Raw genomic sequence first — 11061 nt, 5'->3', positions numbered from 1 at the left:
TTGTGGTCAATGAGTTTTTGTATAGACATGTGTACTTATGTTTATGTATCTCTATCACAATCTTCATAAAATATTCCAAGATGATCTTTTGGGGATCAGAGGATGTCATGAGCTGGGGAGATCTTTGATCTCAAAGATCTTGAAGACTTCTGGAGACCAGAGCTGTATGGGTAAACTTCTAGTTCACATCTGCCACTCCACCCAAATGCTTTGTGCTGGCTGCCTGCTAAAACGATGGGGGAGATGTTAATAAGAACGGAGGAAATGGTAGAGGTGGAAGTGGTAGAAGCAGCAATATGGTAGCTGGACATAAAAGGAGGTGTTGGACTTATAGATGGAGGTGGTGGATGTATAGACGGAGGTGGAAAAGATGTAGACGGAGGTGGTGGACGTATAGCTGGAGGTGGTGGACGTATAGATGGAGGTGGAAAAGATGTAGATGGAGGCGGTGGAGGCAGTGGTGGTGATGGAGGAACGGGTGAGAAGACCTCCTAAAGGACAGAGTAGGAGATTATTTTTACTATTATGCTGATGACCCTGGATGAATCTGACTTTCTGTGATTAGAAGTGTGAAATGGCGAAGGCTTGGCATTAGGAATCTGGAGAACCTTATTCTGTCCCCAAAGCTGTGTGACCTTGAGAAGATACTTCACCTCTTTGGGCTTCAGTATCCTTGAAGCAGAACTGGCACTTAATAAATGGTGGCTTGTGTAGGGGAACTCATCTTTCTCCCTCCAAGCACTTTACTCTTCCCTACAAAGTAGGAGCTTCTGTCCTTTCTGAAGCTTTGAGAAAAGTACTCTCCTCTCACCTCTCTTACTTACTGCTGCTTAGTGGATGAGCAGTGGCTCATGTGCTTGATGAATTTGGGAGAATAAAATGGGCACGTGCCATGACTCAGCTCCTTCTGAGAACTGCCTGCACCAGAGAAGGCCCAAGCTGCCCCTTCTCTCCTCCTCTCTTCTCAGTAAATGTCCCAGGGCAGGTTCTTGTCCTGCAGGTACGGAGTCTTTCAGTGCTGGAAAGATAAGTTTGGTTCTTGGAGAAAGAGTTAGGAAGCCTGATTGTGGTTGTACTTTCTAAACCAAACCCTCCAATCAGCTTTATCTGTTATGAAGTTATTTTAATCTCTAGCGGTTTGACCCCTGTATCTTATTTCTCATTTGATTCCAAGCATAGAGAGAAAGACTGGGAACAAGGATCACTCTCAAATTCCAGTGTTGGTGAATTAATGAGAGAACCAGCATGGAGTTGATTGGACTAAACGGTCTCTAAGTTTCCTTCAAGGTCTAACATCCTGTGATTCTATGAGTCTATTTCTCTGGAAAAAAAACAAACGCTTAGCAAACAACTTCTTAATCTCTGACTCTCCTCCTTCCTGCCTCTCAATACAAAGAAGACCTCAAACCTTCAAACAGCTTCCTCTCCTCCCCTCTCCACCAGCCCCTCGTGGCTGCATTTACTCCCTGCTCTGGTCTGGACCCCATGATGGATCCCTTCACTCCTCCATCAGTGATACCCATAACCTCTGGCTCCTGCCCTGCCATCTCTTGTTCTAGATCAGCCCACCCATCAACCTTCTCCTCCAGCACTGAACTCCCTTTCATCTCTGAAGAAAGCCTGTCTTCAGGGGGAGAGAACAAAGCCAATACACAGAGTGGCAGAGGGGTGTGTGTGTAGGTGAGTGGGTGTGTGTGTGGGGGGTGTGGGTGTGTGTGTGGGTGAGTGTGGGGGGGTGTGGGTATGTGTGAGAGGGAGAGACAGACAGACAGACAGGATGGGGAGGGGGAGGGAGACCTAGCCCCCTGATGCCTGTGGCCAACACTATCCCTGCCCTTCCCCATGATTGGGTTTTGTGAGCCAAAAACCGTTAAGAGAAGATCTGTCCATCCCCTTTCCCTCCTCCCCCTTCCCGCTGGCCTCTCTCCATGTTACTTCCAAGGACACTGGTTCACCCAGCTGGCTTTAAGCTCTGGGATAAATGGGAGGCTTTCAGTCCTTCCTTATCACCAGAGTGGTAACAGCGGAGATCCACACTTAGGGGAAGGGGAAAAGTTGGACCCAGTGGTTCTCAGTCAGAAGTGTCCCCCACCCAGGGGACATTTGGCAATATCTGGAGACATTTTTGGTTGTCACACTGAGAGGAGAGTATTTCTGGCCTCTAGCGGGTAGAGGCCAGGGGTGCTGCTAACATCCTACATGAGACACCCCCCACAAGAAAGAATTAGCCGGCCCCAACTGGCGATGGTGCTGAGGTCGAGAAGTCCTGGATCAGACAGCTCAGCCCCCTCTGGTCTAGGCTCTAGGCTGTCTCTAACCCAGGCCAAAAGAGCATTCCACATGGGCCCATCTTGGTCTGGGCTCTACAAGGAAGAAGGAGGGGCAAAGATTCTTAGTAATTCGCAGTTTCTCACCTCTGTGCTTCCATCTCCTTTAGAGACCTGGTGGAGAGAGGTGGCTACTCACAGGGACAGATCCCTTTCCATCTCCTGGCCAGATACCATCTGAACTCCACCTGAGTTTAACGTATGGCAGGGTTTAAGCAGGTTTGACACAGGGTCCTGGTATGGGGGCATAGTATGAAGAGAGAACAAGCCCCCCACCCTGGAGAGGTCTGCAAGGTTCAGGTCCTTGAGTTGGTGGGAATAAGGACACATTTCAAGGCCCCAGCAGGCCTATCTAGAACTTTTATCCATAAGAAATTCTCCATGAGCTGGGCAAGACTCACTCCAGTATGTATATTATTTGGCTCTCAGATTGTTTGTGCCAAGCTTTGGCAGGTGGTACGAGACTGGCTGCCCCAGATTCTTGTCAACTTTAGCTGCTTTTGAACTGTATCCAGGGTCAAGGAGAGAACATACTGTGATGGTGTCAAGTCTGCACAGGAGGGCAAAAAAAAAAAAGATGGTATCTTAAAGGGAAGCTGAGATACCCAAAAGGCCAGGCTCAGGTTAGGCAGTGGCTGGGTCCTGGCCTTGCACATCTCCATCTACCCCCTGATCACTGCTGTGGCCTGTGGCCAGCAACATCAGAGACCTTAGCTCACTCTCCACCAGCCACACTGCATGTCCTGCTGTTCCTCTAACACCCCAAGCTCATTCCTACTCGGAACCTTTGCACTTACTGTTTCCCTAACCTTCAGCATGACTTGCTCCCTTGTGTATTCAGCTCTCTGACCAAATGCCATCTACCCAAGAGGGGTCTCCCTGACCAGCCCATCTAAAATGCCCCTCTCTAGTCCTTAATTCTGCCTTCCTTGTCTATATGACATTTCTACCCAAAACCATATTTTGTGTTTGTTTGTTTATTCATTTATTGTCTGATCCTTTAATATGGCAGGGATTTTGTCTTGTTCACGGATTTATCCCTGATGTCTAGAATAGAGGCTCATAAATGGTTGGGTTCAAATCCTGGCTCCACTAACTGTGGGATCTTGGGCAACTTACCTATCGTTTTTTTCTCCTTCATATTCCTCAGCTGAAAAATGAGAATAAGAATTATATCTGCCTCAAGGGTTGTTATGAGAACTGATTGAATCAATGTATATAAAACCTTAGGTCAGGTCTTCCCAGGTGGCGCAGTGGTTAAGAATCCACCTGTCAATGCAACAGACAGGGGTTCGAGCCCTGGTCCAGGAAGATTCCACATGCTGCAGAGCAACTAAGCCCGTGTGCCACATCTACTGAGCCCGCACGCTAGAGCCCACGAGCCACGACTACTGAAGCCTGTGCTCCTAGAGCCCGTGCTCAGCAACAAGAGAAGCCACCACAATGGGAAGCCCACTCACCGCAACGAAGCGTAGCCCCCACTCACCGCAACGAGAGAAAGCCCGCACGCAGCAACGAAGACTGAACGCAGGCAAAAATAAATAAATAAAATTAATTAAAAAAAAAAACTTAGATCAATGTCTGGGCCACAGGAAATAATTAGTATTAACTATGAATATTATTATAATTATTATACTCCCAGGAAGCTCACGACCTGTGTATTCTGAGGAGTGGGGAGTGGCATTCCTGGCAGCTTGCAGGAATGAAGCAGTCATTGTTACTTTGTTACTCCAGGAGCCAAGATCCCCCTGCAGGCTCTCAACCAGAGTCCTTTTCTCTCCTCTGCACCTGCTCTCTGTTGCCCTCTGGAGATCCTGGTTGGACACTGGTGAAAGCTAACCATGTTAGGGACTCTGCGGATGATGTATTTCCTAGAGAAGAATGAGGCTTTACTGGATGGCAGCCCCCTTACTTAAGTTCGGCCCTTGACAAAACCCCCAGTGGAGCCATCATTTGGCAAACATGATTGGAAATCATTGAGACCACAGAAGAACTGTGGGTCCTAGGAATTCATCTCTCAGATCCCAAGAGAAAGGCCACCCCTCCCCTCCCCCAGGCTGTACTTCCTGAGCCAGGGGACAATGCTCTGGCCACCTGGGCCAACCTGAGACACCCTGTAAAGCCACTCCTCAGATGAGCCAATGCCTCCTCCAGCCTGATATTTTCTTTGCCTCCTTTTCTTTCCCCGAAATAGTCAGACTATTCCATGTTTTGCCTCAGGGAGTGTGTATGAAAGCAGAAAGCAGAGACAAAATGAGCCTCTTCCCTTAGAGGAAGAGACAAAACTCCTGGCTAACCCAGACTGAAGTGTAGGAGAGGATGTTCATGAGAAAGGCTGTTCCCTACCCCTCATTCAAGGCTGCATAGAAACATGGAGGGGGACTCTGAGCTCCACAGTGACCTGCAGGCACCAATGAACAAGGACTATATGGAACAAGAACAAATGACATCAAGTGTAGAGACCTATGTAGGTCCCTAAGAGTCTAGAACCCTGCAGTGCACCCCACTCCGACCCCAAAATGGAAACCACGAGGGACACTCAGAACAGACAGGGATTAAATGTCAGCACCTTTTAAAAATGAGGGTTTAGACATTTCTCCAAAGAAGATATACAGACTGCCAACAAACACATGAAAGAATGCTCAACATCATTAATCATTAGAGAAATGCAAATCAAAATCACAATGAGATATCATCTCACACCAGTCAGAATGGCCATCATCAAAAAATCTAGAAACAATAAATGCTGGAGAGGGTGTGGAGAAAAGGGAACCCTCTTGCACTGCTGGTGGGAATGTGAATTGGTACAGCCACTATGGAGAACAGTATGGAGGTTCCTTAAAAAACTACAAATAGAACGACCATATGACCCAGCAATCCCACTACTGGGCATATACCCTGAGAAAACCATAATTCAAAAAGAGTCATGTACCAAAATGTTCATTGCAGCTCTATTTACAATAGCCCGGAGATGGAAACAACCTAAGTGTCCATCATCTGATGAATGGATAAAGAAGATGTGGCACATATATACAATGGAATATTACTCAGCCATAAAAAGAAATGAAATTGAGCTATTTGTAATGAGGTGGATAGACCTAGAGTCTGTCATAGAGAGTGAAGTAAGTCAGAAAGAGAAAGACAAATACCGTATGCTAACACATATATATGGAATTTAAGAAAAAAATGTCATGAAGAACCTAGGGGTAAAACAGGAATAAAGACAGAGACCTACTTGAGAATGGACTTGAGGATATGGGGAGGGGGAAGGGTAAGCTGGGACAAAGCCAGAGAGAGGCATGGACATATATACACTACCATATGTAAAATAGACAGCTAGTGGGAAGCAGCCGCGTAGCACAGGGGATCAGCTTGGTGCTTTGTGACCGCCTGGAGGGGTGAGATAGGGAGGGTGGGAGGGAGACGCAAGAGGGAAGGGATATGGGAACTAATGTATATGTATAACTGATTCACTTTGTTATAAAGCAGAAACTAATAAAAAATAAAATAAAATAAAAATGAGGGTTCAAAATATAGATGAAGAGTTTTAGAAACTCATGTTTCTTACAACCTTGAGTGCAGGGACCAAAACTGGTATTCCAAAGGATAGATATTTTTTAAGAAAATAGTGTTGGGGAAATGCACTATTTCAAAAATTACACTTAGAGGAGAAGTCTGGGCGGCAGACAAAGGCAGAAATCTAATTGTTTGTTGGACTCAGCACATTTATCTCTGCTCTGAAATCAAATCTGATTGTCCCTTAATACTGGGGTTGAACTTGCAGCTCTGGTTGCCTTGGACAATCTCCAGGTGACCTGTTGTCTTGGCTTCATTATCAGCAGTGCCCTCTTTCATTCTCAAAAGGGATGCAGTCTGGGCAGTAAGTTATATGGTTACTCTGCTCAAGATTTTTAAATGAGTGAGCCCATGGGCTGACCAACTCTGAGTGAGGTGCTATGAAATAGAAAGTAAGGATTTCCAGGCAGGGGTGGCTGGAGGCTGAGGAACAATGAAGCTCTGGAGGGGCTGAGAATCTCACCCGGACAAGAAAGGAAGGAACACGTGTTACATGATGAGAGGAGTTGTGGTGAGGTTGAAGGTCAGGTGCTATGTGGAGTTGAGAGGACAGTGGTGGGGGTCAGAGTGGGATGTTTGAACTTAATATTTCAGACACGGAGTAGCGCAGGGTAATGTCATGGTCTGAGTTATGACCACAGGAGCAGGTAGGAGAAATGGAACCTCATTGCATTTGGGGATAGGAATTGGGCAACTAACAAGAGACATGGAAGCAGGACTGGCTACTCTATACCTTTTTGCGCCTATTGAATTTTGAATCATTTTACTATATTACCTTTTCAAAAATACATAAATAAAGTTAAAATATAAAGGAATCCAGGCTTCTAGGTCAACAGTGGAATCATTTTATCAAGTTTTTAAAGCCCCACCAGTAAAACAACTTGCCTTTAAACATTTGAAAAGATGCTCAACCTTACTCACTTAAAAAAAAGAAAAATAGGCAAATTAGAGCCACAATGAAACATCATTTTTCACCTTCAGATTGGCAAATATCAAAAGGTTTCACAACAGCAAGAGTGGAAAGAAATGGGTCCTAGTCCACACAGCAGTTGGACAGATGGCAGATGGGTACAGGCTCTACGGCACCACTTCGGCAATATGCATAAAACCTGAAAATGCACATACCTTTGGGTAGCAGCTATTCCTGTGTAGAAAGTTATCTTACATATACACTCCGACCTGTGGACAAAGACACATATGTGGTTTGAGGCAGTTACTCACCTTCCTGTACTTATGTCAGAGGGTTATCAGGGGAATTAAATGATATAACGCATGGAAAGGATGTTAAAGAGAGCCTGGCACATAGTAAGTGCTCAGTAAATGCTGGCTGTTATGATTACAGCATTGTTCATGACAGCAAAACATTGGAAACAACATGACTGTCTATCAATAGGGGACTGATAAAATAAGTTTTGTCTTACATTGAAAAATCACAAAGATTTTAAATACAATGAGGATATTCTTTAAACAGTGCTATGGAATGATCTTTTAGAAATGTTGTTAAATGGAACAAAAACAAAGTGTAGAGGAATGCTTGTGGTTTGTCCCCATTTGTGTGTGGGGTGTGCCTATAGGTGCACAGTCTCTCCAGGGATGAAGTCACAAGAAACTGGTAATAGTGATGATTCCTGGGAGGGAAAGTGAGAGGCAGGAGCTCAAGGGCTACTGTATAACCTCTTGTACCTTTTATATTGTCCATCATAGGGATGTATTCTCTAGTCAAAAACAATTAAACAAATTGGGGTATATGTCCAAAAAGTTGAAAGTAGGGACTCAAATAGATACTTGTATGCCATTGTTTGTAGCAGCATTATTCACAGTAACCAAAAGGTGGAGACAACCCAAATGTTTATTGATAGGTGAATGTATAAACAAAGTGTGGCTTATCCATACAATGGAATACAATTCAGCCTTAAAAAGGAAGGAGAGTCTGACACATGCTGAAACATGGATGAAACTTGAAGACATTAAGTTAAGTGAAATAAGCCAGTCACAAAAGGACAAATACTTGTATGATTCCACTTATATGAGATACCTAGAATAGCCAAATTCATAGAAACAGAAAGCAGAATAGTGATTACCTGAGGCTAGAAGGAAGGAGAAATGGGGAGTTAGTGTTTAATGGGCACAGAGTTTCTGCCAGAGATGATGAGAAAGTTCTGGAGATGGATGGTGGTAATGATTGTGCAACAAGGTGGATTTACTTAGGGTTTCCCTGGTGGCGCAATGGTTGAGAGTCTGCCTGCCGATGCAGGGGGCACGGGTTCGTGCCCCGGTCCGGGAAGATTCCACATGCCATGGAGCGGCTGGGCCCGTGAGCCATGGCCGTTGAGCCTGTGCGTCCGGAGCCTGTGCTCCGCAACGGGAGAGGCCACAGCAGTGAGAGGCCCGCGTAACGCAAAAAAAAAAAAGAGTGAATTTACTTAATGCCACTGAATTGTACACTCAAAAATGGTTAAAATGGTAAAGTTTATATTATGTACATTTTATCACAAAAAACAATTAAATAATTTTAATAATAAAAATAGTCATTTTTAAAATTTTGATTGGAGTTATGTTAAATGCAGAGATTAATTATGAAGAGCTGTATCGAATGAGCCACAACAAAGAAGGGTCCTATCGAAAAAAGGACTGGGTCTCCAAATCCTGGCATTTTTCCATGCCAGTTTCTCCTGTTCTGCTGACTGGCTCTTGGGGGATTCATGGTACAGAGCAGAGGTGACAGGATGAGCCAGGACCATGGGAGGAGGGCAGCTTCATCCAAGACAGGGAAGAAAATGGAAGGGAAGAGGTGGCGGGTGGGGCAAAAGTAGAGGAAATTCCTGCCAGACCACATAGACTTTCTCCATGAGGAATGTTGGGGGTAGATTTTGAGGGGGCTGGGAAAGCTTGGTCTTTGAGGGGAATCACAAAGGGGCCAGACCAGCGATGTGTAAAAGAACCACCACTTTCCTCTGAGGAGCCTGGTGAGGCTGGAGATCACCAATGTGTAGAGAGAATTTCCTCTCCTCTTGCCTCTTCTCCTCCCCCAGGCAACAACACTGAAGGGGTTGCAGACCCCGGTAGCTAAATAAGTGAGGAAGAGCAGAGACTCCCCATCCAGACCACCGACTACCATAGGCTTCCCTTCCTCAACAACACCAAGCTGGGACTGGGAAGAGGCCTCAGGTTTAAGTTGAAACTGAAGTTTGGGTTATTATTGGGATGGACGTTATCATGACTGAAATAAGACTGAGACCAAGGGTGACCAAAACAATCATGTGACTTGTCTAAATTTCATCCAGTGGCAGAGCAAGATCTAGACCTACAGAATGAATTTTAAAAAGCAACAAGAGGGGCTTCCCTGGTGGCACAGGGGTTGAGAATCCACCTGCCAATGCAGGGGACATGGGTTCGATCCCTGGTCTGGGAAGATCCCACATGCCACAGAGCAATTAAGCCCGTGCGTCACAACTACTGAGCCCATGTGCCGCAACTCCTGAAACCCGCGTGCCTAGAGTCTGTGCTCCACAACGAGAGAAGCTTCCGCAATGAGAAGCCCGCACACTTCAACGAAGAGTAGCCCCCTCTCGCTGTAACTAGAGAAAGCCCACGTGCTGCAATGAAGACCCAACACAGCCAAAAATTAATTAATTTAAAAAAAAGCAACAAGAGGCAGAAATCAGGTTACTTTCTGACTTTATCTGATGTGATGAGTCATGCTTATTCAATGGAATAGTTACACAGTATTATTTTCAGTTGTTAATTGAAATGCATGTATCTTGCATCTCCCCCTAGATTGTAAGTTCCCTGAAGGCAGGTCCCATGTGCTATTTATCCTCATACTGCCCCCACAGCCTAGCAAAGTGCCTTGTATGTACACAGTGGGCACTGAAATGGCTGCTGACCAAGAGGGCTTACCCCATAGGAAGCAGCACCGGGCCATTAGTGTGCTTATACAGTACCTAGCACAGAGCAGGTGAGCAACAAGACCTGGTTGAGTTGAAATGACTCTTCCTAAAAAGAGGGCTTGTGTTCTAGGAAGTCTGATATAAAATGATGCTGCTCTCACACCAGTCAGAATGGCCATCATCAAAGAATCTACAAACAATAATTGCTGGGGAGGGTGTGGAGAAAAGGGAACACTCTTGTACTGCTGGTGGGAATGTGAATTGATACAGCGACTATGGAGAACAGTATGGAGGTTCCTTAAAAAACTAAAAATAGAATTACCATATGACCCAGCAATCCCACTACTGGGCGTATACGCTGAGAAAACCATAATTCAAAAAGAGTCATGTACCAAAATGTTCATTGCAGCTCTATTTACAATAGCCAGGACATGGAAGCAACCTAAGTGTCCATCAACAGATGAATGGATAAAGAAGATGTGGCACATATATACAATGGAATATTACTCAGCCATAAAAAGAAGCGAAATTGAGTTATTTGTAGTGAGGTGGATGGACCTAGTGTCTGTCATAAAGAGTGAAGTAAGTCAGAAAGAGAAAAACAAATACCGTATGCTAATACATATATATGGAATCTGAAAAACAACAAAAAAATGGTCATGAAGAACCTAGGGGCAAGATGGGAATAAAGATGCAGACCTACTAGAGAATGGACTTGAGGGCACGAGGAGGGGGAAGGGTAAGCTGGGACAAAGTGAGAGAGTGGCATGGACATATATACACTACCAAATGTAAAATCGATAGCTAGTGGGAAGCAGCCGCATAGCACAGGGAGATGAGCTCAGTGCTTTGTGACCACCTAGAGGGGTGGGATAGGGAGGGTGGGAGGGAGGGAGATGCAAGAGGGAAGATATATGGGAACATATGTATATGTATAACTGATTCACTTTGTTATACAGCAGAAACTAACACACCATTGTGAAGCCACTATACTCCAATAAAGATGTTTAAAAAAATAAAAAATAAAATAAAATGATGTTGCAGGTTGCCCAGACTTAAGGTAAAAGTGGCAGAGATGAGGGCTTCCCTGGTGGCGCAGTGGTTGAGAGTCCGCCTGCCGATGCAGGGGACATGGGTTCGTGCCCTGGTCCGGGAGGATCCCACATGCCGTGGAGCGGCTGGGCCCGTGAGCCATGGCCGCTGAGCCTGCGCGTCCGGAGCCTGTGCTCCACAACGGGAGAGGCCACAACAGTGAGAGGCCCGTGTAC

The sequence above is a fragment of the Mesoplodon mirus genome (assembly GCF_964341445.2).
Source record: "Mesoplodon mirus genome assembly, chromosome: 14".
In the NCBI taxonomy this organism is placed as follows: domain Eukaryota; kingdom Metazoa; phylum Chordata; class Mammalia; order Artiodactyla; family Ziphiidae; genus Mesoplodon; species Mesoplodon mirus.
Note: the sequence above shows the minus strand (reverse complement) of the source record.